At 49.5% G+C, this 25128-nt stretch overlaps 1 long non-coding RNA gene across 1 annotated transcript in view; it reads right to left on the bottom strand.

Moving 5' to 3' along the window:
- LOC132594106 (uncharacterized) overlaps positions 1–16396 on the bottom strand; it is a 171917-nt gene extending 155521 nt beyond the window's left edge. Inside the window, exon 1 of the long non-coding RNA XR_011377025.1 lies at positions 16341–16396. This is a non-coding gene — a long non-coding RNA (uncharacterized lncRNA). The remainder of the gene's footprint in view (positions 1–16340) is intronic.
- Positions 16397–25128: the final 8732 nt, after the last annotated feature.

Here is a 25128-nt window from a genome sequence, read left to right as displayed (position 1 = left end):
ACACACCAGGCCCATGCACGTGAAACTTCCAGGCAGCCAGGGCATCCAATAAAAAAGATGAGGACCCCAAAACAACAACAAAAAAATCTGGGGGAAAGGGGCTCAGGTGAAACAGAAGCAATTTAGGAAGGAGCAGGATATCTCAAAACCCTACAATTATCCTTGGAGAAATAAGAGAAAATACTGCATCTGTGAAAAAGAAACAGGCTCCTATTAAATTTTTTTTTAAAAAGAATTCTTTAAAAAATAAAAAGAATTCTTGGAATTAAAAAGAGAAAGAGAAAATTCCACTGGGGGGATGGTGAATAACATTGAGGAAATCTCCTAGAAAGCAGAACAAAAAGAATAAGAATAAAAAACTGGTGAGGAACTTCCCTGGTGGTCCAGCGGTTAAGACTCCGTGCTCCCAATGCACGGGGCCTGGGTTCGATCCCTGGTCAGGGAACTAGATCCCACATGCCGCAGCTAAAGATCCCACACAAGGCAATAAAGATCCCACGTGCCACAACTAAGGCCAGGTGCAGTCAAATAAATAAATAAAATTTTTAAAAAACAGGTGAAAATGATAAAAAATGACAATTAGTCCAGGAAATCCAACATCTAATTAACAGGTGATCCAGAAAGAGAAAGAAATTGGAAGTAAGGCAATTATCACAGAATTAATATAAGCAAATGTTTCAGCACTGAAAGATATAAGTTTCCAGATTAATGGGTCCCCGATACCAAGGTGCTTCATGGGGAAATTTCAGAACACTGAGGATGAAGAAAAGATATTAAAGCCACCAGAGAGGAAAGAAAAAATCTGGTCACATACAAAAAGATCGGGAAGCTGCATGGCATTAAATTTCTCCTAAGCAGTCTCAGAAATTTTATCTCCCATGCACCACCGAAATAAAACCATAAACCAAGAAAAAATGAAGGTGCAGGATCCAGGAAACATGATATGCAGACAGGAGAGAAGCAAAGGAGGTTTTGAAGTGGTGATAAAGAAACCCCAGGATTGCAGCTATGCCAGTGCGTGTGAAAGGAGAAGGATGGAGGGCTCCACAAGGGACGTCTCCAGAGGAAAAGTGAAGCCAAGGGACCACATGATGGATACCCTGAGAGCAGCGTGTGGAAACTCCAGGCTTGGAAGAAGGATGCTCCTTCTAAAGTGCTTTCTTTAGACCCTAAGATGCTAATTTCCTTCACCTACCACCCCTTAACCCAAAGCGGTTTGTGGCTCACCCTAAAGCACAGCTGGTTGCTATGGAGATGGTTGTATGCATAAGCAGAACAAATATTCATTTCTCTCCAAAACTGGGCAGGGGAAGCTATTAAGGCATTGCTTACTTGGATAGATGTGGGAGACATTATATTAGGGTTCAGAGAAGATTTTACTTATTTATTCAGAATCATCAACATCAGTGTGAGGTTACCTGGTGGAGAGGGAGAAGACTGCACAAGAAGCTTAGGTGGGAACTTCACCTCTAGTGAAAAAGGTGGCCCAGAACTGATATTATAATGTTGGCTGCCTTTTATTTATTTATTTATTCATTCATTCATTCATTTTGGAAGGGAGAAAGAATTTCAACCATGAAAATTCAAAAAGTCCTAGACTTTGAAAACAGAAAACAAGAGATTATGGAGTGTGAGCCTCTCACTGTACAGAGAAGTGCCTCAGGTTGTACACAGCAAGTTAACTAGAGACCAGGACCAGAACCTAGGTCCCCTAACACTCCTAGCCACATGCTTCCAGAACCTTCTTCAAGGTCACCTATCTCTCATTTAAGCATTCTACAAAAATAGAATCAAGCATTTTATTCTGGGCCAGGCACTGAGTGTATTTAAACAAAGACACAATCTAGTGACAAAGAAAGCATGTAAACAGTAAACAGGCACAGGTAAAATAATGGGATGTGTGGTATAATGCAGGTTTGTACCAGGTGACATGGAAAAGGAGTGCAAGTCAGCCTCTGGGGGGTCAGGGAAGGTTTCCCTCCCAGGGCCTTAAAGGGGTGGGTTTTCTCCAGAGAGGTATAGTAGGGTAGGGGTAGCATTCCAAATGGAGGACCAGCCTGTGCAAAGGCAGGACGGCTCTGATTCGATGGAATATAAGGTCAAGGCTGTGAGTTGAGGATGGAAAGACAGGCTGGACTTCAGACTCACAGAGGTGCTTTTGGAGGATGGACTACTAAGGATCAGCAAGTCAGCCTGTAGACTAGGTCTACCAGGACAGCCCAAAGTGGGAAATGGGAAGTGACGGGGAGGAAGTTCATCTCAGAGGTCTGGGGAGAATCAGGAGTGGGACAGGTAAGTGCTCCTTCACCCCTTCTCCCACCCTCAGGTCTTGGCTCCCTCCCCCTTAATTCCTCAACCTCCCACTCCACCCCCAACCAGCGGGCCCAGCCTGCAAGGTAATTATAAAGAAGTTAAACCAAATTATACACGCAGGGCTTATTTTGTGTTTTTCTGCTGCTGGCGGCTGCCAATTATGGTGCAATTAGACTGCCTTCATTAGCAAATGAGAATAGAATTAACATTGTTAATTACTCATTCTGTTAAATGGAGAAGAGGGTGTGGTGGGATGGGGGTGGGGGAGTGGAGGGAGAGAGAGTGCACGGCAGGGGGGAGGTTTGCAGTCTCCCTGGGGCTCCAGGGCCCATGGGAGGTGAAGGAGGAAACCAAGATCCACCCAATGTCAAGACACAGGTGGAGTGAGACAGGCCAGAGAAAGGAGGCTTTGCTCCTTCATGACACTCACTTCCACTCACTGTGTACTCAGTCTGTACAGCACCTCACATACAGTATCCACTTCATCCTTGCTACCCTGTGTGAAGTAGGTCTTAGCAACCCCACTTTGAGAGGAGAAAAGTGATGCTCAGAGAGGTTAGGTAACTTTCCCTAAGCCACACAACTCTAGTAGGTGGTAGAGTCAAGCACTTCTCCACTGCTGACTGCCAGGACCTTTGGTTCTCCTAGGAAAGGGGACCCACATGTAAATTATACTTTATGTAGTGACAGTTTTGAGTCAACTCATTTGATGCTTAGATTTGCCCCATGTTGAAAGAAGAGTTATTAGCCTCATTTTCTCATGAGGAAGCTGAGACTCTGAGAGTCTAATCCAGGGTTGATTTACTATGGCCTGTGGGCCAAATCCGGCCTGCCACTTGTTTTGGTAAATAAAGTTTTACTGGAACACAGCCATGCTCATTTACTTGTATGTTATCCACGGCTTGCTTTCGAACTAAAACAATAGAGCTGAATAGTTGCGACAGTGACCATGTGGCCCACCAAGCCTGAAATAATTACTCTCTGGCCCTTTGCAAAAAAAGTTTGCCAATCCCTGGTTTAAATAATTAACATAAAGTCATAAAGTGCCTGCATAAAAGTGTGGGATTTGAACCCAGGTCTTCTGGCCTCCAAACCCAGACTCTTCAACAACTTTTATCCAGAGGGAAAAGGGGCAGTTCTAGATAAAATAGGCTTCCAGTGAGCTCAGAGAACCTTTAATTGCCCCCGAGGAGAGACTCAGCAGACAATTAGAATTATTTCATCCTGACTTCCGAAATTTGATAAGGTTGGCTGCTTTCAGCAACAATCAATAGAAAAGTCAATTATGAGTGGTTTTGAAAAAAGAAGATAAGGAATTCATTATTTCTTATAACAGGAAAGCCAGAGGTAAGGCAATTCCAAGTTTGGTTAATTCAGCTGGGTCCTTGGGATACCATCCAGGACCCAGGTTCTTTCTCATTTTCTGTTCTCCTTTCCTCAGCAACTTAACTACTTCCCTTGTGATCTCAATATGGCTGCCAAAGCTCCAGGCATCACATCCTCACCCAACAAAAACCAAAGATGGTGGGTAGCTGCTTCTTCTGGCAAGTCAGTTTTTCAGATCTCAGAAGGCCTTTCCCAGAAGGCACCCCTGCTCCACCAACAACCTTCCCCTTAGTTGTCACTGTCCAGAATTGCACAACATGCCTGTGCATGAACAATAACCAACAAAGGAAATGGAACTATCATTTGGCTTAGATTAATCGCTTAGGATTCACTCCTAGGGCAGGGAGGGTCCCAGCCTCCCCTGAAAAAACATGGGTGCTAGTATCTTAGGTCTGATACCAAAAAAGAAGTGGGGGAGAGGGGTGGCTGTTGGGAAGGCAATGGACGGAAACTTTAGAATTCTTATTCCGCTGGTCACGTGAAAGTCTTTAACCCCTGAGGTCTGGGCAGTAGACACAGTCCCTCTTCCTCATCTCTCTTTCCAAAGCCCTGTTGCCTCTTCTGGTGCAGGGGGCCAGGAAGAGCCAGGAGAAGGGTTCATCTCCCCAGCTTCCTGGCCTCTAATTAACTCATAGTGTAGGCACAGCCCTCCGGGGACTCTTTGGCCTTTGGTCCTCTCTTCCACATCCCAGCCCAGAAAGGCCAAGGTTTCCTGGCAACCCCCTGCGGTGCTGCCTCCTTCATTCTTATTCTCTAGTCTTCCGATTAGATGACCTCACAAGCCATGAGCTATGCACCAAGGAGTGGAGGCCTGAGTGGTCCCAGGCAGTGGGCTGAACCAACAGGTCACACTTTCTGAGAGGTGCTCAGAACTCTGCCCACCTGGGCTAAATGCCAGCACTGTAGTGCAGTACAGATGGCCAGGGCCAGCCTGGGCAGGGCATGTCCTGCTTCTCCAAGTCTCTCCCTCCCCTCCATCCCTGCCCAGGCTGGCACTTCATTTTCCTGCTTCCAGATTCCCAGCACACATTCTCTGTCTCTCTCTTTGTCTCTCTCTCTCTCTCTTTCTCTCTCTCTCTCTCTCTCTCTCTCTCTCCCCACCTTCCGCTCCAACCCAGACACAATCTCTTCTTTTAGACTCTGGGCAACTGGGTTCATGCACCTTTGCCAGAACTTCCTTCCTGTCATCTGGGCAGGATTGGTGAGGCAGAGAGGTTACCCAGCCATTTAAAGAAAGTTTGGGGAGAAGGATGTCAGGCAAGGTGGGTCCCATCTGGGTGCCACCTGTCACACACAAAGGCTCAGAGGCAAATTCCACAAGGCCACGTGGCCTTCGTTAAGAAAGAAGAGTTACAGGGAGCAGGGGTGGGGAGACTGTACATGAAGCCAGTGAGGGAAGGCCTGGGTCTATTTCTTCCCATCATTGATGACACTGCACTGGAGCAGGGCCACCTCCTGATGGCCAGTGCAGGTTTGCATTTCAGGCAATGTTGCTGGCAGGCCCAGCCTTGGGTAAATCTTCATTGTGTAAAAGAGAGGAGGCATGTTCCCTCCTGTCTTAGGTCAGTCGGGCAATGTAGATGCCATGGAATTCACCCCAAACCTGGGGGCCTGGCAGGTGGTGACCCCACAGGGAAAATCTAACTCAGCCCCAAGGGGGAATGGCCAACCCTATGGGTTAGACATATATGTGACAGAGCCCAAAATACAGAAAAAGAAGAGGTTTAAATGACTTCTGTCCTGTCCTAGTCCAGATCTGGAAAGGCCGGTGCCCCTGGAGAAGAAGTGTACATCCTTGCTTGTCTGGAGCAGACATGAACGATGATGCAAGAATAGGACAGTTGGAAAGTGACCCTGTGCCCCTGGGAACATGGGTGGTTGCACTCAGGTCAGCTTCCTGCAGGGCTGTGGCTTCCCCCAGCCCACCTCTGACCTGCAACTTTCCACGGGCCCCAAGGCCCCATATGCTAAGCAGCCGTTTCACAGCTAACTCCTTTCAACAGCAGGCACCCATGTCCAGACTGCCTGGAGCCAAGTAGTCTAGGTTTTCTCCCCTGTAAACAGGTAGATGAGCCTGGGGTCAGGAGTCAATGTCTTCCTAAGGCATGCAAAGCCGCTCCAGTGTCCAGCACGTGGCCGGGCCCAGACAGCCTAGGATGATGGAAAAAGCAGGGCACCGGGTCTTCCCTTCTCTTTTTCATCCTGGCTTTGTACATTTCCCCTTTCTCAAACAGAGATGCTTCCCAAATGCCATGTGGCATTTGGAATTCCCAAGTCCCAAGCCCTGGTACAGGACAAGTAGCCACGCTGAAGATGTCCTACCTGGCCTAGGTTGATAAAAAGGGAGAAAAGTGGGAGACAGGAATTTTCTGAGCGCCCAGAGCATGGCAGGTGTAAGGGCGTCTGAGTGGTCAGGGGTCTGAGAGCCTGAGGATCAGTTTCCTCATCTATAAGATGGAAAGAATAACACAAGTGTTGGAAGGATGAGATGTTGGGGTCTGGGGGTTCCCCAGGTCAAGGGGAATTGGGAAGGCCCAGTTCAGGGAGGCGTCAGCCCTCAGTATACAGAGAGAGGAATGTGGTACCTGGAAAGGTGAATTAGGGACAAATCCCAAAAGGCTTTGAATGCCAAGTCAGGGTTTCTGGACTTATCTGATAGGCCATAGGGAGCTATCAAAAGTTTATGAGCAAGGGAGTGACCTATCAGAGCCATGTTCCCAGCAGAAACATTAGGATAAAAATTTGGAAATGTAAAGAAAATAAAAACCAACAGAAAATGAAGTTTGTTGTCTGTCATCTTGGTGAAGAGAATATTCCAGTCCCAGGCAAAGGAACTTAAATGACTAAAGACATTCCAATGCGTGAGTGGGAGCTGGGTTGCTAAGGCCAGATGGTGTGATACATCCAGACCACTGAAAAATCCATCTCCCACAGGTGGCCCCAAAACAATGTCAGCTCCAGGCCAGATCCCATCCACCTGCCATTCCTGTTAATAACAAAGCCTAATTAGCATGGCTTTTAAGCATCCATTACCTTAATTTAACCCAAAAATCTAATGGAGTTTTATTGGAATTTTTTTTTTTAATTTATTTATTTTTGCTGTGTTGGGTCTTTGTTTCTGTGCAAGGACTTTCTCTAGTTGTGGTGAGCGGGGGCCACTCTTCATCGCGGTGTGTGGGCCTCTCACTGTCGTGGCCTCTCGTTGCGGAGCACAGGCTCCAGACGCGCAGGCTCAGTAGTTGTGGCTCACAGGCCTAGTTGCTCTGCGGCACGTGGGATCCTCCCAGACCAGGGCTCGAACCTGTGTCCCCTGCATTAGCAGGCAGATTCTCAACCACTGCGCCACCAGGGAAGCCCTATTGGAATTTTTTTTCAGCAAAATTAACCCTGAGGGTTTCTTACACATGTTTTCATTCGGGGCTGTGAGCAGTGAAGATAGAGAATTAGAATTAGCCCTTGTGGGTTTTGCTGTAATCCAGTTCCTCTGTCCCCAAGCCCCCGGGTATGTAGGTCTTTGTTTAGCAAAGCTCCTGTCCCTACACCAAATGGTCCCCATAAAGACCATTAGGATGGTAGGAGAGTCAAGCTCCAAGGTTTGATCAGGTGCCTCTCTGATTCAAACATATCCCACCCCGCCCCAAAAGCTGCAATTCTGGGACCCTGAAGAATCTCAGGATACCAGGATAGGATTCCTAGATAGGCAGACTTTCACCATTCGATGTTTTAACCCAAACCCATTCCCCACTCCCTTCTCCTGGCTATCTTCCAGCTAGGGGTGGCCATGTAACCTGGTTCTGGCCTAAAACAAATAGACAGAGGCTCAGGGGAGGGCATCTTTCCCTGAATAAAAAGACAAAATTAACTAGAAGAATGCCCTCTGCCCATTCATCCTTCCCTCTTCTCCCCCCTGGGAACATGGATGTAAGATGTGGAGCAGTACAACCATCTTATGCCATGAAAATAAAAGCCCCAGGCTGGGGGCAGTGCTGTAAAGGGCTGTCCGAGGGGGGGAAAGTGGAAAACAGGGAGAGCCTGGGCCATGGTACAGTCCTCAGCAGTCTATGCTTCAGCTCCTTGTTGCAAGAAACAAACTCTTTCCTTGCATAAGCCTCTGTCAGTCAACCTTGCTGCTACTTGCAGCTGAAAACAATTCTAACTGATAGAGCTGGATTCTGGTCCCAGATTCTGTGTGATTTGGGGCAGGTCCCTGTATCTCTCTAAGTATCAGTTTCCTCACTTGAAAAACAAAAGAATGGAATAAAGCATGCTTTAAAAAATTTTTTTTACTCAGTACACCCTAAAAATCCCACCCTACTCCACTGAAATTGTGTTCCATGAAAAGCTTATACACCGAATCCAAGGGGAGGTGTTTAAGCAAGCAAGGAAGCTGGAGTCCTGCCTGCACCAGAGAAGCCACAAAGACACCACTGGGAACCCCAGTGCTCCAAAGTGCATGGTTCACAAAATGCCCAGCCTTAGAGACATCTGAGGGCTCTTCTGGCTCTGGTATCACGTGGTTCCACTTCCAGAAAGCACTCAGTAGCTCTGGAACCTGGAAGCCAGCGTGGCAGGCAGAGTTCTAGAGCAGTGCTTCTCTGCCTCTAGTGTGCTCAGTCTCCTGGGGATCCTGATCAAATGCAGATCCTGATTCAGTAAGGCTACAGTGTGGCCTGAATTCTAACAAGCTCCCAGTGATGTTCAAGCTCCTGGTCCATGGACCACACTTTGAGTAGCAGTCTTAATATCATCTTCATCACCATTATCATCATCGCTAGCCAGGCCATTCCTCTTGCCCTGTCACACATCCCCAGTCAGGCAAACAGCCTAGGGCAGTGAGGAGAGCTCGTCCCAGAGTCAGGTAGATTGGGGTTGAATGCCGACTCTGCCACTTCACTCTGGAATTTGCAGCATCTTGCTCAGCCTCCAAGCTTAACATGGATGCTACCAGGCTGAGTAATACTGAGTAATACTGTAAAGCAGGCAGGGGCTGCAGCTGAGGCCCAGCACAGTGCTCTCAGCCAACTCAGTCATCCTTCTGGAGCAAGGCAACCCGGCAAGACAGGGCCAGGGCTGACATGGGGTGCACGGTGGGGGGATAGAAAGCAGGTGGTGAGAGGAAGTGGGAGAGGGAGGGAGAAGTCAGGGTTGGTATGTCAGAGAATTTTGACATTAAAGGAAAGTGCAAATTATATGCAAATGGCATCTCTGTCTAAGAATACTATGACTGGATAAAGATGCCTCTGCTTGGAGATATCCCCCATCTCTGCAGCCTGAGTCCAGAAGTGACCCTGACCTTAACTTCCCAAATACCAATTTTTAAGATGGAAAGAAGTCATCACAAAAACTTAGCAACCATCTGATCTAACTTTCATCCCCATTTTTCAGGTGGAGAAATTGAGACCCAGAGAGGTTAAGCAACTTGCTCAAGATCATCTAGTTGGTGGCTGGTCTCTTGTCTGTGGCTCTGCATGAAATGGTGACAGGGAATAGGGGGACCCCTATTTCATACAGGCCCTGAAAAGGAGGCAGGCTGAAGGAGGCCGGAAGGGCGTGACAAGATGCTGTCATTGAGCCAACCAAAACAAAGCCCTTTTGTCGGGCCAAGCAGCCAAGACAGGAAATAAAGATGTCAGGGCTCCTGCTCCCCAGTTAGCATCAGTGTTTCTCTTTAACCCAGCCACCTGAAGGTGGCAAATCTGGCTGCCTTGGGGGCCCTACTTCTCACCAGCTCCTTGAGGATCTTGGCAAGACCGACAGTTGCAGAGCTTGGGGGTAGGGAGCAGGACCCCGCCTTCTATGCGGTATAGGAAACGCACCTAGACTCTGGCATCGCCCAAGGCCAGCTTCCAAACCCATCTCTCACACTGGCTGTGTGACCTTAGGCAAGTGCCTCCCCTCTCTGGCCTTCAGGCTCCTTGGCTATGAAATGGAGACAGAAATTCCACCACACCAGGAACATTCAACTACACACAAAGGTGCAATGCCTGGCACAAAGAGGCCCTTGACACATGTGGCTTCCTGCCCTCATCCTGCCATCTGGGGACACAGACACAGCCCTGCCCCTGGGGAGTTTCTAGTCTGTGGAGAAAGAAATTTAGTCTTTAAATAATTCAGAAGTGATTTACTCTTGGGCACCTGGAATATTTTCCTAGCACTAGCAGATTTTTTTTTTTCATTGGCATTAAGGTTTACTCAAGCCAAGATCAAAATGAGTTTGCATTTTTGAGCTCACAGTGGAAGACAAATTTAGGAGAGAACAATGACCAAAAATGAAGACTCAGAAATTACTGAGTCAACTGACCAGAAGTGGATTTGTACTGGCAGTGTGGGAAATAAAAGGACAAGAGGAAGACTCAGTGAGGCCACCCTGCAGGACCTCAGGAAGCATTGGCTGGAGGCCACAGGGCAGGCTGGTGGCCCGGGCCAGGGAGAACTGGGGCCTTCCACTTTGCTGTGAGCACAGGGGACGACAGCAGCAGGGTGGGAGAAGCGGCTAGCGGACCCCTGAGAAGCTCCATGCCTCGTGGTCCCTTGCTGGCTTGGAGCATTCTGAGTTCTGCAGGGTGGGAGCTCACCTCTCCCCTTCATAGGAAACCCTCAGATTTCAGCCAACCTTTGAGGTCCTCTCAGGCCCTCAGGTACATGGAATCTAGGGTTGTTCTCCACTAGCTTTCTGATCACTTCCTGCTCTGTTCCTCCATGGAACATGAGTCTTTGAAGGTTTGGTCCACTGCGTATTCTTCTCTTGTAAATACCACCTCCACAGTGCCAATGAAGCATGGGTCCGGCTGGTCCACTCTGATAGCACTCTCACTCCATGCCACCCTGGCACCTGCCCTGCCTCTCCCAGAGATGGGGGTGCCAAAGCCGTAGTGGCCCAGGGCCCACCTGGAATAACCAGTCAGAGTACCTCCTGGGCATGTCCAGCAGTGAGACCAGAAAGAGCCCTGCATGAGAGTTGAGAGACCTGGTTCTTGGCCCAGTGTTGCTGCCTACTTGCTGTGTGATCTTGGGCTCTCATTGGCCCTCTCTGAGTTTTATCTGTAAAATGTCCCCAACGTCCCTTCTGGCTCTGACATCCTCACCTGCTCCCCACCAAGCCCTCATCCATCGCAAAGGGAAGCTGAGAAGGAGAGGAGAGGAGAGCTGGCCTGTCCTGAGCTCTGAGTGTTGGCCACCCAGAGCTCAGGGTAATGTGAGAGAGGTGAGCAGAGCTGACACAGGGCCCTACCTCTGCTCCAAACAATCCAGGGAGCCATGTGGTCGTGTGGGAAGGAAAGGGAAGCCCCACACTGCTTTAACTGCACGGAAGCCCGTCGGAGATTTAGAGCTGAGAGTTAGCTTAAAGAAAAAATGGTGCTTATTTGGGTAGGTATACAAACTGATTGCTGCAAAGACTACTGGGAAAACTGATTATCTGACTGTGTGAAGAAACGGGATTAGGATGAGAAGAGGGAAGACACCACGATCTGCAATTCTCATCTATCCTTCAGAAATTGGATCCTCTGTGCTTTCCCAGCCCTGCAAAGTAGAGCAAGCTCTTCCCACATCACAGAGATGGCAATCAGAGGCCCGGGGAAACTGGGAGACTGCTCAGGGTCACAGAGCAAGTTGGAGGCAGAGCCGGTTGAGACCTGCCCTGTCCTAACAACGTAGGAAGGCCCTCCCCTCCTTCTCTAGGGAAGCCCTGCTTTCTTAGCCCTGCTACAGGACTGCTGCTGGCTCCTCCCTGGAGGATGGTATGGTGTGTGGCCTCCAAGATGGACCCCAGTGATCCTCGCCTCCTGAGATCCTCACCTCATGTAGTCCCCTCCCACGCTGTGTGACGAAGCAGATATGACAAAATGACCTGGTGTGACTTCGAGGCTAGGTCACTGAAGACATTGCCACTTCCAGCTAGCCACCACGTTGTGAGGATGCTCAAGCAGGCTGCTTCTCTAAGAAGTCCACGTGGTGAGCAACGGAGGCCTCCCAACCACACCAGCATGAACTGGCCAGGCATGTGAATGAGCCGTCTTGGAATGGGGCATCTGGGGGCAGACTCTCCAGCTCCAGTCAAGCCCTCAGATGGCTGCAGCCCTGGGCCAGCATCTTAACTCTAACAAACTTGGGGCCAGAAGCTCTCAGCTAAGCTGTTCCCAAACACCTAACCCAGAGAAACTGTGAGACATAATAAAAAAAAAATTTTTTCTTTTTTTTTTGGCCGCACCTGTACGGGATCTTAGTTCCCCGACCAGGGATCGAACCCATGCCCCTGCAGTGGAAGCATGGAATCTTAACCACTGGACCGCCAGGGAAGTCCCAATGTTTGTTTGCTTTTTAAGCCACTGAGTTTTGGGGTAATTGTTATGCATTGATATGTAACTGATACAATAAGGAACAGGCCAGAACAGCAGGGACCCTTCACCCCACAGCTTGGCTTTCTATTCATGAGGTCCCAGGACTTGAAGGAGCTCAGGGGCCTGGGCTGGGAGGCTGGGTTATTAGGGCTGGTTTCCAGCAAAGAGACAGCAGTAGTTGTGACCATCTGTGTCCTACTAGTACCTCCTCAGCCATGGTCTGAAGGTCCCTAGGGTCCCTGGAGTCCCATGGTCTGAAGATCAAGTCCACATGTCCTAATGAGGTGTGCAGGCCCTCCACAATCTGGGGCCTGGCCCGTGGTCTCATCCCCCTCCCACCAAGCCCTCCAGCCACAACTCCCACCCCTGCCCCACCCCACGATCCCTACCATCCTCTCACATTGGGCCTCTCTCTATTCCCTGGACAAGAAGAGCCCTCCTGGGACTCCACACCTTTGCATATACTGTTCCCTCAGGCAGGCATAGGCTCCTCCCTTTAGTCACCTGACAAACTCCTGCCTGAAACCTCACTGTAATGGCTGCCCCTCTGGGAAGCACCCAACTGTCTCAGGCAACTGCCCCTGGTACTCACAGCACCTCGTGATATACAGTTCACCTCTCCATCTCTCTCTCTCTCTCTCTCTGAGAGCAAGGCTGTGCCTTCCTTATCCACAGGCCTTTATCACATGGCACTGGGCTTGGCACATTGTTTTTCTCCAATAAAGTGTTTTGTTGAATTAATGAATGAATAAATAAACAAACGTGTCCTTGAGCACTTCACTCCCACTCTCTGGGGCTCAGTTATTCACCTCTAAAATAGGAATAATCATCATCTTCCCTTCCCTGCTTACTTCACAGCCTGTCGTGGTGATCCAGTGGGACAAAGGATGTAAACTGTGAAGTGCAATGCACCCATAAGGAGGGCTTCCCTTAACTCTGCTAAGACATCACCACCACTCTGCCTGGCTGCCCTCTCCCCTAGCTTCCTAGTTCAAGGAACTTCACAGGACCTTCTGAGAGAAAGGCAGAAAATTGTCCTCCGCTGTTCCCTGCCTCCCTTCCTTTCCCTGGAGCAACTGTGCTCTCCGTGCCACCCCCATCTTCCCCCAGCAGCATGTAGAGGCCCCTCCAGCCAAGATCTTCTCCCCCTCCTTTCTTTTCCCCCCTCTCTCTTTTCAACAAGCAAACTTGAGAAATGGTAACTGTTTTCCCATTATTCAAATGGCATGGAAATTACCTACTTGGCAGTCCTCTTTGACATGGAGGCTTTAATTAGCCACTGGCTCCCCAGTCCCCAGTATTTCTCCTGCTCTGCAGCTCCCTCACTTCCTCAGCCCCCTCCTCCGTTAGCATCCTAATCAGAGATGTCCAGGCTTCAAGGGAAGAGAGAGAGAGGAGCCGTCCGGAAAGAGCCCATCCATGGCTGGAGTGAGGAGCCTGGGTTGCAGTCTCTGCTCCTGTCACCAACACTCCAGCGACCTTGGACTTCTGTGAGGTCACACACAAGTTGGGGGCAGAGCTGTACTCTGATCAGTGCTCTAGTCTCAGTGCATATCTCCATCCTCAACTCAACAAAGTATCATCGCCCCTGTTTCACATATGCCTTTCCCAGACTTGCCTGGCCTTGGCTCCTGCCCTATTCAGCCTTCCCTCTTTCAAGAGTTTAGATCTACTGCTCCCTTGCCTATTGTTTTGGGGTGCTCACACCCCGGGGACTCTAGAGATTGGGAGGGCTGATCTGTGAGGTCAGTTCTCGGCATGGTAGGATACAGGCAAGGCGCCCAGTTCAAATCAATGCTCAGTTCAAATCAACACGTCTTTATTAGCAGGTGCCTGGTCCCTGCAGGTCATCCACGTGGAGTGGATGAGAGGCAACTGGTGCTGGGTGTCACAAGCCTGCAGGAGTGTGAGCCATTGTCCTGGCTCTCATGGAATTGGCAAACTAATCGAAAAGACTAGACTGTCACACAGGATGCCACCAAGAATCAAGGAGGAGGCGTAGATGCTGGGCAAGTCACTCTACCTCTTGGGTGTGTTCGTTAAGATAACACTAACTGGGGACTTCCCTGGAGGCCCAGTGGTTAAGGCTCCACGCTTCTACTACAGAGGGCACGGATTCGATCCTTGGTCGGGAAACTAGGATCCCACGTGATGAGTGGCACAGCCAAAATTAAAAAAAGATAACACTAGCTACCACAACAGGTAAAGCCTGAAATCTCAGAGAAGTGTTCCTCTTGCTCATGTAAAGTCCAAAGCAGCACTGGGAGTGGGGAGAGGAGGGTGCACCGACCAAGCCCCCCACCGTCACTGACTGGGCCAGGCTGAGGGAGGCTGTGCCATCCTCAACAGGCAGCTTCCAAGGTCCCCCTGGCCAGGGTGGGTGGCTGGCAGGTGGGAGAGAAAGGATGGATGCCTTAACCGCCTGGGCCCAGAAGTGGCGCACACCCCTTCGGGTCACATTCTATCTGTGAGAAGCATACTGGGAAGTGCTATCCCGTGGGGACAGCTGCTTCCCCACACCGTGGAGGGGGTATACAGCAAGCTGTCTCTGCCACTTAAGCCTTGGTTTTATGATCTGTAAAATGAGGGCAAGGAGGACTGGATTGAATATCAGGACCGGAAAGAACCTCCCCCCATTTTACATCTGAGTCCACTGAAGTCTGGAAAGTTAACAAGACTTGCCCACGATCACAAAGGCACACACAAAAATCTAGGTCCCTGGACCCTCAAGCCAATGATAAAAATTCCAGCTACCGCTCACCTCCTCACACAGGCCCTTTACAAACATTGTCTCTGATCCTTGAACAAGCTGTGAAGGAGGTACCATTGTCCTCATTTTACAGACAAGAACATTGAGGTTCAGAGGAAACAGCTTGCCCAAGGTCACCTGACTGGCAAGTAGCAAAGCCAAGAGTTGACCCTTCCCAAACTGCCTCTCCTATTACTACACCGTCTTCTTCCCAAACAGCTAATGCTGAACTCTCCTCGGTACAAGGACCGAGGCCTCAGGCCTTCCTGCGCTCTGTCTCCTTGGAGCTGAAATCTTTGCCTGCTCACCCTTGACCCCCTGCATGGGCAGCTATCAATATCAACAACCAGCAGAGGCCCAGAGAGGCTGAGCCACTGCCCCAGTCACACAGCAAAGGAGGGCCTACAAAAACAGGATTGGGTTTAGCTAAAACTTTCCAGGTAGGAGTCCAGGGTTGCTGTGGTGCTCTCAGTGTCAGGAACTCAAGTTCCATCTACCTTGTTGCTCCACAGCCTCTCTCCTAAGTCCACCTCAGGGCTTAGCATGGCTGCCCCCGTGCTACATCTGCACTGCGGCCCACAAGAAAGGAAATACAGGGGAAGAGAGGTCCTTAAAGACCCATCCCTTTAAGGACACATCCTGGAAATTGCACATACAATTTCTGCTTCCATTCCCTTGTCCAGAACTTGCTAACATGGCTACACCTCATTGCAAGGGAATCTGGGAAAAGCAGTCTTTGTTCTGGGTGGCCATGTGTTGGGTTCTTATTGAGAAAGAGGAGAGAATGCCTGTAGGAGGCCCGCAGTCTCTTTCCCAGAAACCAGTCAGGCTCAGCTCCCAGTCCAAGCACTGGGCCTATGACAACACTGCCAGGGTGATGGAGACAAGGGCTGCAGGCTTGGTGCAGTCCCACTGTAAGAAATGATGGGTCCCCAGCTGACTCCTTCCTCTCCAGGAGCCTTGGCTCATATTTCTGACTATAAGGACTCAGCCCCAGGCAGGAGCCTAATGGGAACTAATGTCCATTGGGGTTTATTTGGCTTCCACCTGTGGGGTTGGTCTATCTGTCTTCTGGGAATGGGTAAGTGTCCTCCTCCGAAAGGGCAGAGAGAAGGGTTGAGCCCCCTTCTCTCTCACTGACTCACTCCCCCAAAATAAGTTCTCTGCAGAGAGGGAATGAAATGGGATCCAAGACCTCCTCCTCTAACTTTCCCTGGAGCCACACCGTGATGGTTAATTTTGCGGGTCAACTTGACTGGGCCATGGTGCTCCCAGACCTTTGATCCAACATTACTCTGGGTGTGTCTGTGAGGGTGTTTCTGGATGAGATTAACATTTGAATTGGTAGACTGAGTAAAGCAGATTGCCCTCCCTAATGTGGGTGGGTCTCATCCAATCAGTTGAAGTCTTGAATAGAACAAAAAGACTAAGTAAGAGGGAACTCCTCCTGCCTGACCACTTGAGCTGGGACATTGGTTTTTCCCAGCCTTCAGACTCAAAAACATCAGCTCTTTTTAGGTCTCAAGCCTGGCAGCTCCCAGACTGGAACTTACATCATCAGTTCTCCTGGCTCTCAGGCTTTTGGACTCCGACTTCAGCTGCACCAGTAGCTCTCCTGTCCCCATCTTGCCATCTGCAGACCTCAGCCTCCATAATTATATAAGCCAATTCCTCAAAAAAGATAAACAAACAAACATATTATTTATTTATTCACTTACTATACATAATAAATATATCTCCACCCAACTGGTTCTCTTTCTCTGGAGAACCGTGACTAATACACATACCTGCTTGAGGCCCAGGTAAATTGGGGTCACTGGGCCAGCCCTGAGCCCCACTTTTTCTCAGCTGGGGGCTTGCACAGGTCACCTAACTTGCCCAAGCCTTGGCTTCCTCACCTATAATATGGGGTCATCATAGCTGACTCATAGGATTGGCACAAATACTAGATTAAAGGAGATTACCTAAGTGAGAGGTCTGACACATGGTAGATGGTTCCCTTCCCTTCCCCCATCCCCACCCAGGATAAAGCCCAATGAACTGGCAACAGCAGGCAGCGGCTGTATCCTTCTGGAGGTAAAAGTTATCTTGGATTCATATATCCACAGCAGGTAGCCCTACAAAGGGACATAAAAATGTCTCCGAAAGCCACTCCCACACCAACGCAGGGTTTATACATTTCTGAGATGCCTCCTCTTCATATATTTTTCCTTCGGGGCTTTCCTCCTATCTTAATTCTCGCTCACTGGGAAACATGGCAGGGGTGGCCTTGGCTAGGGGCCACTGTGGCTGCATCCCCAGTCCCACATCCCAACCCCCAGTCAGGTGTGACAGTGCCATCCATCAGCCCCCAAGTGTTGACCAGGAGTCTGTCCCTGCACTTCCAGAGCTATCCCAGATACTACATTCTCTAGATTAATAGAGAACTGGGGTGAGACGGAGGGAGGACCCATCAAGGCATATTGGCAGGAGGGCCCTTGACCCATCATGATAAAGACTGATGGTGCTTTGAAGGCCCTTTATAGTGTTAAAACATTTCTGCCCCCTCTCTGGGGAGAGCACCCAGGAGAGGAGGGTCTGGTCCTGATTCTGTCACTACCTGGAAGTGAGGCCAAGACCTCAATTCCCTCATCTATGACACAGGAGAGATCAGATGACCTTCATGGTTCCCTCCAGAATGATTATTTGGTGATGCAAGTGGTGGACACATATCTCCTTTGTACACCAGCACCCATATCCCCTTCCCTTTAGCCCAACCTCCCTGTTAGGAAGCCCCCAACTGTGTCTATTGGGGGCAAGGGTGGAGGGTCCCCTCTGGTGGAGCATCCTGACCCAGCTGGCCTGCAGTGGGCAACTCTCTGTCCTCTTCCCACTCCATGGGAGCTACTGCGTTCCTGCTGTCCCCAAGATTAGCCTGTCCACCTCCTTAGGATCCAGGGAGGTCCCATGAAACTTAAATAAAATCCCCTTTTTGTTAGCTGCCCGGAATTGGTTTCCATTGCTGCAGATACCCTGGCTGATACATAAGCCACGCCCATGCCCTGAACATATAAGCCCGTTCTTTAGGATGGCGCACCTGCCCTATTGCACATCCTTTAGTTTTTCCCCATCCCTGCCCCTTTTCATTATCAGTTACTGACGTCTCTTCCCCTTATTTATTTATTTATTTATTATTTTTTTAATTTTTGGCCTCACTGCACGGCCTGTGGGATCTTAGTTCCCCAATGAGGGATCGAACACACGCCCTCAGCAATGAAAGTGAGGAGTCCTACCCACTGGACCACCAGGGAATTCCCTATTTCCCTTTTTTAAGGGAGAAAAAGAAGAAGGTGGTAAATCCAGGGTGAACGAAACTATTAAGAAGTATAACCTTAAAGGCAGCTCCTCTCCAAAAATAGAAATCATAACAAACAGAACTGCATTGCTTTAACTTAGACTGTGTTCATCCAGCAGCCCTCTGCTGAGTGCCTGCTGGGTGCCAGGCACTGTGCTAGGCATGGGGACATGCACGAATATGGACACGCCTTCCCAGGAGCAGCTCACAGCCCAGCCTCCCTCAACAGATTAGAACCGAAGTCCCTTGGCAGCACGGTGTCCCTGTGTTCGATGAGATTTTGCATTATGTGAATTTGACACTATGATATAAAGAGATTAAGAAAATCTCACTTAATATGCAAAATCTGAAATAATGTGTATCTCAAACATTTTTCTTAAGCATGAAGAATGTTGAAGCTGGCAGTGAACTGTAAACTACGCTTGCATGCTCACCACACAGCAATGCCACTTTAGCGGATAAACAGGAACACCTACCAACCTCTGTCAGGATTTGCCTTAAATTATGCAGCTTTCTGAATTACACAAGGCCTTCTGGACCATGTGTCTCACATATGAGGCGACAGGTCTGGTGTTCAGAGCTCTGGCGGTGGAATCAGAGCGCCAGGATCTTACTCCCGTCTCCACCACTGTGTGATCTTGGATGAGGCACTGAACCTCTCTGTGCCTCAGTTTCCTCATATGTACAATCAAGATAACAGTGCTGCCTCTAGGGGACTTCGGAGGATTAAATGCGTTCTTCCACGCAAGGTGTTCAGGGGAGAGCCTGCAGCCACTGGAGCAGGGGGTGTTTGCAGCATCTCCCCAGGCTATGGGTTGGCAGGAAGAGGTCAACACCCACATTATGAGGAACATGAACTGCTGCCCAGAGTAGAAGCAGTTGCCTCAGCACTCTGTATGACCTTGGCCCTTGAGGTCCCCAGGGACCTCAAGGTAGGTAGGTAGGGCCCTCGGATTCCAGCAACATCACTGCCCATTCATGCCCAGGGGGCTAGGGCACCATCCAGACCCTTGGCCATGACCATCTTTGGACTCATTTCAGGGCATTCACAAACACTCTATAGATTCTTTTTAAAGCTAACCCAGCACTAATAGAGCCACATCTTCATCCAGAGGAGAAAGCTGTGCAGGTGCCCATAGCTCCCAGAGCCAAGCCTCTAGCCAGCACCCTGTGTGCCAAAAGCCTGCCTCTCCAAAGTGCTCCATCATAGTTAATTTTTTTAAGCCAATCTAATGCGATAAATACTACCCTTACTTACTCTGGGGAAGTAAGGGAGGCCACCTAAGCTGGCCTGGAAGACTAGGGAGGCCTCCCCGGATGGGGGTGGAGGTACTGCTCTCCAGTATCTTGAATAAACCCAAGAAGCCAGGTGATGGGGTGGGGTAGGGTTGCCACAGGCAGGGGCAACAAAGGTATGGTTGCCACAGGCAGGGGCAACAAAGGTATGGAAGAGAAAGCATTGGCACATTCAAGGAATTGCCAGTAGCTCCATACACAGTGGGAAGAGCGTCCACCAGGGTCTCACTCGCTCACTTCAGTGAAATGGTTTCTGGAGCAAGTGAGTGAGGCTCAGAGAGACCCTCTCAGAGGAGTCCGTGGCCTTCTTTGCACTGTGGTTGCCTGCCTCTGGCAGTCTGGTGAAGCCCATGGGATCCCACCTTTAAAAGCATAAAACAAAGTATACAGAATTGCAAAGGAAATCAATTATAGCAAAATAGTTGTTATTTTCAAAAGATTTTCAAAAATAAATGTGTGCTTCTAATAATATATGAGGCTCTTTATCAATGCATTAAGTGATAAGACCTAGTGGCAGGAAGTAGTGCTGAGCAAAAATTGTTTTTCAAGATATTAGAACAATGGTGATATGATACGAAAATGCCTATGATTTCTATTGATGACAAATCCCCAGTACCGCTAATTCTACTGTGGTTCGTTGCCTACATTCTTAATAAAGGGAAATACTCAATTGCAGTTAAAGATTAGGGAAAATAAAGATGTTACTTTTTCGCATCCAAGTTCACAGAGCCCCAGAATTCTCTCCACGTTCCCCTGGGATCTCCAGGATGCCAGGAGCAAAACCCCCGCCTTACAGGAAGACCCAGCTTGGTTCTCAGAACACAGGGGTTAAGAGAATTGACCACTTGTTCCATTACTGCTGCAGGACCTTGGGCAAGAAACCCTGCCATTCGGTGCCTCAGTTTCTTGAGAATCAAATGAGTTGACACACATAAAGCAGTCAGAATCGTGCCTGGCACACAGTCATTGGTCAATAAATGAGGGTTCGCTCTTTTCATTCTTATTCTCAGCCACCAAAGACGATGGGGAGAGAAACTCGCCGAGAGGGGCTCATTATTTACTAACTGAAGTCATGTTAATAAGGACACGAAGCACAATTAGCAGAGTTATTTCAATTCTGAGGTCTGCTTGACTATAAAAGCCTCACATTTGTCCTTCCCCGATTTCTCTGCTAATTACAACTGCTGCTGTCGTCCATCGCAGCTGCCACATGACGCCCGTGTTGGCTGCATCTAAAGTAGTTGTTAAGGCCGCATAATGGCGCACGCTAACTAATTGGCCATCATACTGAGGATGAATGGAGTCAGACAACGGAGGCTGGCCAGGACTGGGCCCTAGAACCCCGAGCTGCACAGCCCCAGTGAGCTCTCAGGCCTCCACCTGCCCTCCCAAGCTGCCCCTTGGGACAAGGCTATGAGAGGGTGTAGGGATAGGAGTGCTGAACGAGGTGGCCCTGAGGACCCTGACTGGGGCCAGCCCTGCAGCTATTGATAACTTGCTGTGCAACCTTGACTCGGGCCCTGAACGTCTCTGGGCTGTACTTTAATCATCTATAAAATGAGGAAGAGGAGCAGGTAGATCTAGATGCTCCCTAGAGCCCACACTACTGTACTTTGATTGTTCCATAGTAGTTTCTCTTTAGAGTGGCTGGCAGTTCTGCCCAGTCCCCTGGGGGCACCACAGGCTGCCTGAGCGTGAGGAAGTATGAAAGGAGATTGGCAGAGACAGTGGTGCTCACGGAACATTCCATCTGGAGCCCCATACTTCCCAACTTTCATGCAGTTACTAGGCCAAGTTCTGGCCAAAGGACCGTGGGCAGAAGTAACAAAGGGGCAAAGCAAAGAAGAGCTGGTACGTGGTTGCCCCACAGTCTCTTCTCACTTGTGGCCAAAAGGCTTTGTGGGGAGATGGAGGAATTGAGCTGAGATAGGAACAGCACAGATTGCCAAACTGGCCCTTGGAGGACACTCCCAGTGGACTTTGCAGAGGTTAGAAGTAAATCTTAGTTGTGTTACACCATTAAGATTTGCAAGCTAGGGCTTCCCTGGTGGCGCAGTGGTTGAGAGTCCGCCTGCCGATGCAGGGGACACGGGTTCGTGCCCCGGTCCGGGAAGATCCCACATGCCGCGTAGCGGCTGGGCCCATGAGCCATAGCCGCTGAGCCTGCGCGTCCGTCCGCAGCCTGTGCTTCGCAACGGGAGAGGCCACAACAGTGAGAGGCCCGCGTGCCGGAAAAAAAAAAAAAAAAAGATTTGCAGGCTATTGTTACTATAGCATAACCTGGTCTCTCACCTCATATAGTTACTTTCCAAAAAGTATTCAAATGATGGGCTTTTTAAATAAAGGATTTAGGAGGTAACTGCTTCATAGTACTGTTAAGAATAGAGGTGTACTATAGCAAGAGGGAGTGGACTTTCTAACAATGAGGCTGGCTCAGCGATGAGATGAGTGATCCTCCCTAGGCCCCCTCACCATGCTCCCCATAACTCCTCAAGTGGGGAACTTGAAACCAAGTTTAATGCACCAGAAATCTATCAGCAGTCCCAACCATGGGGACCAGGATAGAGAGTGAGAGACCAGACATTCTCAATTTTCACTTGGTGAGTTACAAAGAAAATAATGGGTTCCGTGATGGAAGAATCATGCGATGAATTTCAAAATTGAGAAGAAAGTGTTTGGGTGTGGGTTTTACTCTGGGGTTCCCTCTCTCAAGAGGATATCGAAGAAGAATTAAGTACAATTGGGTTATCCCCCTTCCCAGCCACAGATTGCACCCCAAGAGGTTTCCCTTTCCCTCCTCCTGGAGGGGACTCCAGAATGTGGGAAAGAAATGGATCCTTTCTCATCTCTACAGGGTGAAGGAATCCTACAGAACTTGTGATTCATTTTTTTTTTTAATCTCAAAGTTCTTGAGTTAGGAAATAATTCTGGATTGTCCCAATCCTAAATCAAAGACCCTAGCATTGATCATGATTCCACAGCAGCACAGAATTCCACTGTCAGAAGAATCTTAAAGCAACAGAACAGTCCTGGAAAAAAACAGGACAGCAGGGGTCACCGGCCTGCTCCGCCATCAAGGCCTAACCCAAGAGGCGGGCCATTGGCTTCTTCTTCTTGGGGATGACCAGGTGAGCCAGCCCTCAGCCTCCCTCTCTCCCCGGGCCCATGCTTCATGTCCCCACAGCGGAGCAAGCTGCAAGCAAGCCATCCCCGTGCAGCAAATAAAGATATAAGAAATAAAGAGTGTGACTTTGTGTTTTTAGGACGAATGCCAAGTTTCCTCTCCGAGGCCCTCTCCCAAACCTCTGTATGTCACCTCCACACGACCAAGCTGTCAGGCCTGCCACCCCAAGCTCTGCTTGGCTGTGATAAACACAAAACAACGCATTTTCTACACCCTCAGGCCCTGCAATCAGGAAGAGGGGGGTGGAAAAAATCCACCCAAGCCACTCCAGGATTTATGTTTGAAACTCTTTTCCTTTGTCAGGGGAGAAAACGAGCAGATGTTCCTAAAGGTGAACCCTGTAAATCAGTGCAGATGTGTTGGTGCATCTTGCCCTTTTTGGCAACTCGGCTAGGTTCAGTTTTGCACCAACACCTGGCCATGCACACTGACACACACCCATCCCACCACCTCCCTTTGACTTCCCTACCTCTTATCTCTCTTTGAATCAGCCTCGATCCCTTCTCCAGGAAGTCTGCCCAGATTATGCTCATCTCTTGCCCAGCCCTACAACTTGGGCCCTTTCTCAGCCCCCAATGTGTTTAGGTCATTTCATAATCATTTACTTCTCTTCATCCAATGAACAGCCCAGGAACTCGTAGAGAGTGCTAATTGTCTCTCCCATCAGACAAGGATCTCCCCCAGGACAGGACATGTCTCCCCCATCAATCCAGGCACTCCTAAGGACAGAAAGCATGCTTCCCCAACTCTATCCCTTTGGCAGGTCAATCACCCTGTTTTAGAAAGCAGGGGAAGCAATACCTTCTAACTCAAAGGTTCTAAACAAGGGGACATTGTGAAGTCTGAAAGTACCTGCCAAATGTTTGTACATACTTGTAATTTTCTGGAAAGAGGATCCATAGCTGTCAAGTGATCCTCAAATGGATCTGTTCAGAGTCAGAGTGAGAGCTTTGGAAGCACCAAGCACTGAATGGATTGTGATACCGGTGCCCTACCCTTACCCACCATATGTGATTCAAAATTAAAACAGCACTGAACTCTGAAACACAAAGCTTCCGCAACGCACAAGTTCATCAGAGCTAAACGTTCTATTTCTTGCTAAGTCTCCTTAGAGGGTGATCCCTGCACTAGGCCTGCTACATAGCAAAGGTTAAGGCCAGTGGCTCCCAGGATGGAGGTGGTGAAATAGAACATGCCCCTCCCAGCCCCTGACGCAGTCAGGGAGGTGCCGAATCTGGCTAAGTCTCTCCCCTGGGAACCTCTGCTTCCCCAGCTTGGGCAGGGGCAAAGGAGGTGGGGGCCATCTTCATGTTTTCTGAACTGGAATGAGACACGGAAGATGAAACTCTGCAGTATCAGCCGGGCTTCACAGGACTTAGGAACCACTGAGCACCCTCCTGCCTAAACACCCGCCCCTCCCTACACCCCTGACAGTCTCCAGGAGATGAGGGATTTAAGAACTCCCAAGAAATCCCCCACCACCTTTGAAAAGCCATCAGCCTTGAATCTGGTGGGCCTCATGCAACCCAAGTCCACTTCAGTACACAGCCTCACCAGCCACACCCTAAGCGCAGCCCTGGAAGTCAAGTCCCCCAAAGCAAGGGGTCAAGGTTAAGGCTGAGACCCCACTTCCCAATCCTCCCAGGGTTTTGAGACCAACAGGAGACACACAGAGGATGCTGGATGAAGAAGCAGCAGGGGCTCCAGACTGGGAGTCAGGAAAACTAGTTCCAGGTCACAGCTCAGCCACCACTGTGCTATTCAACCCTGGGCAAGTCACTGCGTCCTCCAGCCTCCACTACCTCCACCTATAAAGTGAGGGGTTTGGCCACCTGAGTGCTGACCACATCTGTGTGTCTTGGTTGGGGGTCTACACCACAGAGAGGGGCTGGCTAGGAAGACTCATCTCGGAGCCTTTTCTCCACCTCAGCATGCTAGTCTGGTCTTCCCATGGCCCCCCAATGCCAGCCAACACTCCCCAAACTGGGCATTTGCCTTAGGGAGGAATCTTTAATTTCGTGGGAGAATGAACAGGAAGACAGCAGCCCGGCCCCTGGGGGAAGTGCCAGCAGAGAGTAGAAGCAAAGGGGCTTGAACTCTCGGACCATGGTCTGGCTCAGGGGAGAGGGTGGCAAGGCAGGTTGTAGACAGGGCCCTGAGAACTTGGCAGTTATGATTTCCTTTGGGCCCTAAGGGCTCTTACTCTGTTGAGAAGGAAGGGAAGTACCAAAAAGCAAAAAGGATATGAGAGAAAAGCAAGGTTTGCTGAGGTTTTGCTAGGTACACGAATAACTGCATTTAATCCCCACAGACCTATGAAGTCATACTATTGTTACCCCCATTGTACAGATGAGAAAACTGGGGTACAGAGAGGTCAAATAACCTACCCAAGATAACACAGCAAGGAAATGACAGGACCAAGACACAAACTCCAAAGCACACGTTCTTTCCATGGGATTACTCCACTGACAGGGATCTCTGGCATCAGGCTCAGAGACCCAGGATACAGGCTGGCTAGGGCTCTCCT

This window comes from Globicephala melas, chromosome 20 (assembly GCF_963455315.2).
Source record: "Globicephala melas chromosome 20, mGloMel1.2, whole genome shotgun sequence".
Taxonomy (NCBI): Eukaryota; Metazoa; Chordata; class Mammalia; order Artiodactyla; family Delphinidae; genus Globicephala; species Globicephala melas.
The sequence above is the reverse complement of the archived record's forward strand: the minus strand, read 5'-3'. Positions and strand labels throughout refer to the sequence as shown.